We start from the raw sequence: 6925 nt of genomic DNA, 5'->3' as shown, positions 1-6925 counted from the left end.
GTTACATTTTCTTGTTTCATGATATCCTTATGCAAATTTTCTAATTTATCAATAACTATTTTATTTTTATTTTAACAAAAGTATTCAGATTAAAGTTATGTCATTCTTGAAATTTACGTTACATTTTGTTTTTGGAAAAGCTATGGTATATCTATCTTCAATCATCATGATCACTATTAATATGGTTATTATTTTATTAATTATTTGATCTTTAAGGAAATTATTAAAATTTTGATCATATGTTTTATCTCTTTTATGTGGACAGAGCTTAACGTGTATCATACCAACTTTTTAGATGTTGATATACTTTATGCAAGTTGTGAGAATAGTTGTTCTACTTGTATTTTCTAGTTTCAATTGTATGTTTTTCATTTTAACTCATGTCTTCTCATCTTTAGCTATTTTTTATCTCTTTCTTGTTTGTATAATTACTTATCCCTCCTCATCCTATTTTTACATCTCATTTATATGTTCATACTTTAAATAATTTGTTGTCTATTGTACTTTAATAGGATTTTTGTGTTTGCGATTAAATATGCTGAGGAATTTGTGATAAGTGATAAAGTTGGTTTTGTTAGTTAAAAAAAAAAATTTATGCTGTCACCTTCAAATAGTATCATAGTCCACAAACAACTAAAATAATGGTATATATTAATATAAACAAATGAAACATTTGCTAATTCATAAGCTTATTTTTAGTTTTGGTTTATTAGTTTTCTTTTTCTAATTACCTTTTGGTTAACGTAGTCTGTCATTACTTTTTCAACTAATAATTTTGAAAAATACACAAATGTTGTGTTCATTATCAAAGTCATTCTTGTAGGAGGTTCCCAGCATAAATTTTCATAGCTCATTTGAAAAAGCTATAACAAAATATTAATGTCTTTTCTCCAAAGATCTCAATAGAGGATAATGCAGGTCTTTCTACACACAAATTTTACAAGTGAAATAAAAAATACATTATTAATCTATTTATCTAAAATACTCAAAAGCAAAAACACAAGAAAAAAAATATTACTAACTATATCTACTTACACTTTATATATTAAGTTCAATTTCTTATAAAAGGAATTTTGTAAAGCTAAGGTGCTATTAGTTCCAATAATCTCTTCCAATGTTATTGTTAAAGCTTGAGCTTGCATTGTAGTCATTAATGAATCTAATTATTAGCTTCTCCATCATTAATGATAATGATATTTCATATCATTTCGTCTGCTAATCTTCATTTATCAATCAAAATCGTTGCCTCTACCAAGTTTTTATTAATAACAATAAATAGATAAAATCTTATATTAAAACAAAATTTAAAACAATAAACGCAATACAAAAATTTAATAAATTTAATGATATTACTTACAACACAATTCTTCTACAAGTTTAAAAAATTACTTGGCAATCCTAACTTTAATGATATTCATGCATAGTATATTCAATCATTTCAACCTTCAATGCTGTTTTATAGTCTCACATAATAGCATTTTTTTTTGAAAGAATTCCCTTTTCTTTCACAAAGTTACAATTTTTTTACAAGTTGAAATTTTATTTATCTTGAGAGGCATCGTCCTCTAAATCAGTAGGTATGCAAGTCTAAATATCTTTCGATTCTAAGACCTAATGAAATTGTTATTATCAATTATTTTAATTTTCATATAAAATACTTAGCATATTAAATGTTGGTCAATTTTAAACTATATTTTTTCTTTATCATTTTTTTATATATGTTCATCTTTTATAATGTTTATTGAAAAATATTTATTTGTAAATTCAAGAAAGTTTAGATTAATTTGCAAATGTTATTTGCAACAGTTGAGATGGATAAGAATGTAATATTGATTTTACTTAATTTTCTTTTTACTTTACAACATTTAGTGAATTTTGTACAAATTTTATGCAAATTTTGTATGACTTTTGTGTGACTTTTGTGTAAATTTTGTGCAAATTTTGATAGGTTTAAACCTTTAGCTCTTTCTTTTGAATTGTTATTTTCTTTATTTGATTTAATGTGGTACATAAAGTGATTAATTCTTTTATAATTACTTATATAGTAGAACATGTGTTACAAGCAATTTTTATAATATAAAAAGTAATAAAAATGTACCAAATATTTTGTTGGTATAAGATCAAAGAGCCAATTGGTTTTATGCTTGTAAAACACTACATTAATTAGTTATATTTCATGTTAAATACATTATGGGTATTTTATATAATGTACGAGGTATTCCTTTATCCATGAGTTTATTTATAAAAGAGTTATGAGAGATTTATGTAAATAAAGTTCTTGAAACATAACAGCCTTGCAAAGAAATTATAAAGGTTATAATTATGAGATTTTTAGGTATCAAAACCTTATTCCTAAATATGTTTCTAATCATTGTATTATTAAGAATAAGGACATTGACAATACTCAAAGACTGGTACATGTTGAGCCTCTTTACTTTAGAAATAAGCAACCAATCTCATACGTTAAAGTATGTAAAATGCTTGGAGATAGGATGTGGGTGCTTGCTAAGAAACAAGTTTACTGAACATGACTTGATATGAGAGTTTCATTTGGTATTTCACTCAAGTGTCTATGGAAATACTCTCATGTGTTAGTAATGTAAGTAATCCTTAGACTTATGATACCAAGTTATTTTGTATATGAATTGTCATACTTTGATTTTACCTTTATAGGTTTAGAAGCGATCAGATGCCGAAATAGAGTGCTTTTGAGTATGGCATAAAGCATGTAAAGATGAATGAGTAGTTTAGAGAGGAGTCATCACTCCGAATGATTTAAAAGGGGTATATCTCATGTGCTTCTAGCTTATATTAACTAAAAGTCTTTGACCAAGGCAATCTTGATAGGTCAATATAGAAGCTGCAAGACTAATATGGATAAGTCAAAAACTAGACACCGAGTCAGGCTTTCTATCTATTTGGGATATACGATGAAAAGATCGAATTACACTAAGATACTAGGCATTGAAAGGTTAATTAAACCAAATTGATTCTTTTGACATTTGAGTGGTTATTATGCATTATTAGATGTTGCTCATAATCTATAAATATAAATATAAATTCTTAATTGAATTGATTTATATTTATTGTCAACATGTTGGAGACCTAATGGGTCACACACAATAAAATGACAATGTGAAATTAAAATGGGATTGGTATTTAATTGAAAATTAGGAATTTTCAATATCGACTTAATTAAATTGTTTAATTAAGTAGAAAGATTAAAATGCAATAAACCAAAACTTGGATCAATGTTTTGACCTAACTATAAATACTTTTTAACACCCGAGTATTTGGCTCATTGGTTGGTGTATTATTCCCCTGTCTAAAGAGCAAGGTTCGAATCCTCCTCCTCTAATTATATAAAAAAAACTATAAATACTTTTTATATGTGTGCTGCACTTTGTAAGAAAGAAGTGAGAAAAGATGACAGAAAAATAAGAGACAAAAACTCAAGCCTTAAGTGCCATTTTCTTAAGAAAAAATTTTCTTGTTTTCTTTAAAGCTAAAAACAAATAATCTTTGAGAGGTGAGATTTTTCAAAAAAAAAAAAATCTTGGCTACTAGCATAGCATCACAGCATAACATAATCCCAACCTAGTGTAGGTTTTTCAATTAATATCCTTGTGGATCACCATTAGAGGCTGGGCACATGGATAGCTTTGGTTTTCGACAATCGAGGTTTGATGTGCAATCAAGTGGAGGGATTTTGACAAGATTTTTGGAATCACTTCTTGAGGTATATGGCTAAACATATCTTTGTTTATATTTGCTTTTAATCGATAAATAGGGCCACATAAGTGATCCAAGAGTGGTTTTAGTTTTGTATGTCTATATTTCGTTACATTATATGAACGTGATTTTTACTCTAAGCATGCTCAAAAACCTTCAATCAGTATCATCTCTCTTCATGTGTCCATCAATTGATGCTAGGGTGATGGTGGCGAAAAATCAAGTTTTCCTTATCTAAATGAACATCATGGCAATTGATGTAGTAAATATTACTTTTTTTCTTCTCATTTTAGAGATCAAGAGAGATGATAATAGCTTATCTAGGATGTATGCTCAGGTAGTTGAATTCATATATTTGTAACGAACGTATAATGGATGTTATTCCTAATGTCAACAGTTAATTTTGTATATGTGAAATCTGACGTGATATGCTGACTAGATACAATAAGAGTTGTTGACATGCAAGAAATTCCACGTTATCATACCTTAGTGTGTCTAATCAACATGCCACATCAAATTTCATGCATACAACAAGTGATAATTGTCCTTAAGCAAAATGTATGTTACATTTTCATTATGAGAAAATGACTAAATTGGATAACATAAAAGAATATGGGCTCAATTGGTTATGAATAAAAGAAAAAAGTTTTCATTGAATATGATAAATATGTTAGTATTTAGTTGTAAACTTGCATAAAATTTAAAAACTTTGGGCACTATTATGCATTTTCCAGTATCACTTAAATTTCCTAATCATAGGAATAATTATGTAACTTATAGGTTCACCAAGACTCAACCCAATAACATCATTCATCAAACATTCAACATATAATTCAAATCCATAACTAATAACTTAGTCTATTAATAACTCTATTATATAAAGTTATTTCAACATATTTTAGAGGCTTAAGTAGCTAAGTCTTTGAGATTTTAGGTTTGAATTTAAGTAACTTAGGTGTTTTTCATGGTCAGTTAGATTATCAGTTGATTGGTTTGATTTAAGCTATTTTAGTTTAATTTTGCACTAGTTTGTTTTAAATTACTTTAAAAATAGTTATTGCTAATGTCTCTTATTGCTTTTGTAAGAAATTTGAGGAAAAAGGCTCATTTGACGAAAATCCATACAAGTATGGTGATGGCTTCATTCATATATGCTTTAGTATTTTAAGAATAACTTGAGCTACAAAAGTCCAAATGACATAATTCTTAGACCATTAAAAGCTAAAAGATAGGGCTACAACTTTTATGTTTATCACTTTGGCTAGTTCTAATTAAACGATGGTCAAAATCCTGATCAAATTGGAAATGTTACACTAAAAGGGAAAAAAGTCAAAATAGAACCTTAAAAGCCACGGCTCTAGATGTTGAGAGCCGTGATACTGAAAACAAATATAGCATGGACATCAACACAGAGAAGTGAAAGCCGTAACTCTAGAAAATGAGAGTTGCGATGCTCAAAGAAAATCTTGATTTTTCTGCACTTAAGACTTTTAAAAGTTAAGGCGTTTTAAGTTGCTATAAATAGATCTTTTAAAAGAAAGCTTTGAAGAGGACGGGAAGCAATTATTATTGAGAAAAAGAGCCAAAAACTAAGCAAGAAAGCAAGAGAAATTGAGAGAGAATCAAGATAAAAAGCTTCAATTATTAGTTTTTTTCTCTACTTTTGTGTTTCTCTTATTTTCTATGACTTGGATTAATAGTTAATTTTTTTTGGATGATGTTATATTTAGATATTATAAACTAATTTGCTTTTCTAAGATTATAGTGGATTTCAACATATAGTCTGAATATTATTTTCCTTTTTATTTATTATGAATGAGTATAGTTTTCCTTATACAGATATGTTCTTAATGCTTTTGATTATCTGGCCAACAATTAATTGATTTGAGAATCTCATTAAGACTCGACAGAGAGATTTTAGATTGGACTAAGATTTGAATAGTGTATGTTCACGTTACTTAGGTGATCCGATTTGTGACTCGAGTAAACATACGCCAATTACCATACGTAGCCAAATTAAAACACAAGCTTAATGAACTTTATTTAATGGATTACTATAGACATATAGTAACCCAATTAAGTTAGGTATTTGTGCAAGCATCTCAATGGAGACTTATACGTAGCTTTGGATTGTAGGTTAGTAAAACCACCCATGAATGTAAATAATAAGAGAAGTTGGTATCAGATACAAGTGTTGAATGAATCCATAATTTTAAGTTTTAATCTATTGCTTTTCTCAAGTGAATTTTTAGTTTTTGTTAATTAATTTAGTGTTTACTTTAATATAGTGTTAATTGATTTTCTAAAAAATTTAGTTGCTTGAATAAGATTAGTTTATCATAATTTTAGTACTTAATGAAGATTTAGGAGTGAATCCCTTTGGTGTACTGTAACACCCCGTATCCTCGTATATGAGCCAACACAATCTCATCAACGAGACAAAGGGTTGATGGATGTAAATCTAAGTGCGAAAGACAAGTGATATGTGAAAGGAATATTTTGGAATAAAATATTTCATACGCAAGAAAACGATAATTAAATAATAATATTTTATCAAAAATGAATTATCGAGATCAAAAGAGTAATTTGGAAGTGAACTAAGATAAAGTAAGACATTTTGGGTCTTGACAAGACAAGTTGAAAATTTTGAAATAAAATAATATTTTATTAATAAAATAATATTAAAATATTAATATTTTATCTGTGGTTGAAATTAGTCATGAAAAAGGAGTATATGATTAATCTAAGTGGGGACGAAGAAATAAGAATGAATCGTAAAAAAAATGACATAAGCAGGGCCCACGTGCCTTTATTAAACAGAAGATGAGTGGGTAAGCATATAATTAAATATTATGGTGATATTTTGGTGAAGTGTAAAAATTGATATTTTATTTGTATATATGTAGGGAAGAAAGATAGAAGGAAATTGGAGTTTAAAGGAATTGATTGAAGGACCAAATTGCAAGAATGGAAAGTTTGGTGGAACAAATGGTAAATAAGGAAAAAGTTGAGGACTTTTGTGCAATTACTATATTTGAAGCTAAGTGGATATTAACTAACCAAAGGAAGTTAGATTATGTAAGACAATAAAATGTGCATGTAAAATTTCCTATTACATGCAAGTGATGGCATGCAAGAAGGAGGAAGATAGTGGGGAACATGTGAGGGCCCCATCATGTGAAGTGAAAGGGAA

Source organism: Theobroma umbraticum, unplaced genomic scaffold, assembly GCF_002168275.2.
Source record: "Theobroma umbraticum cultivar Fairchild unplaced genomic scaffold, ASM216827v3 scaffold_56.0, whole genome shotgun sequence".
NCBI classification, from domain to species: Eukaryota; Viridiplantae; Streptophyta; class Magnoliopsida; order Malvales; family Malvaceae; genus Theobroma; species Theobroma umbraticum.
Note: the sequence above shows the minus strand (reverse complement) of the source record.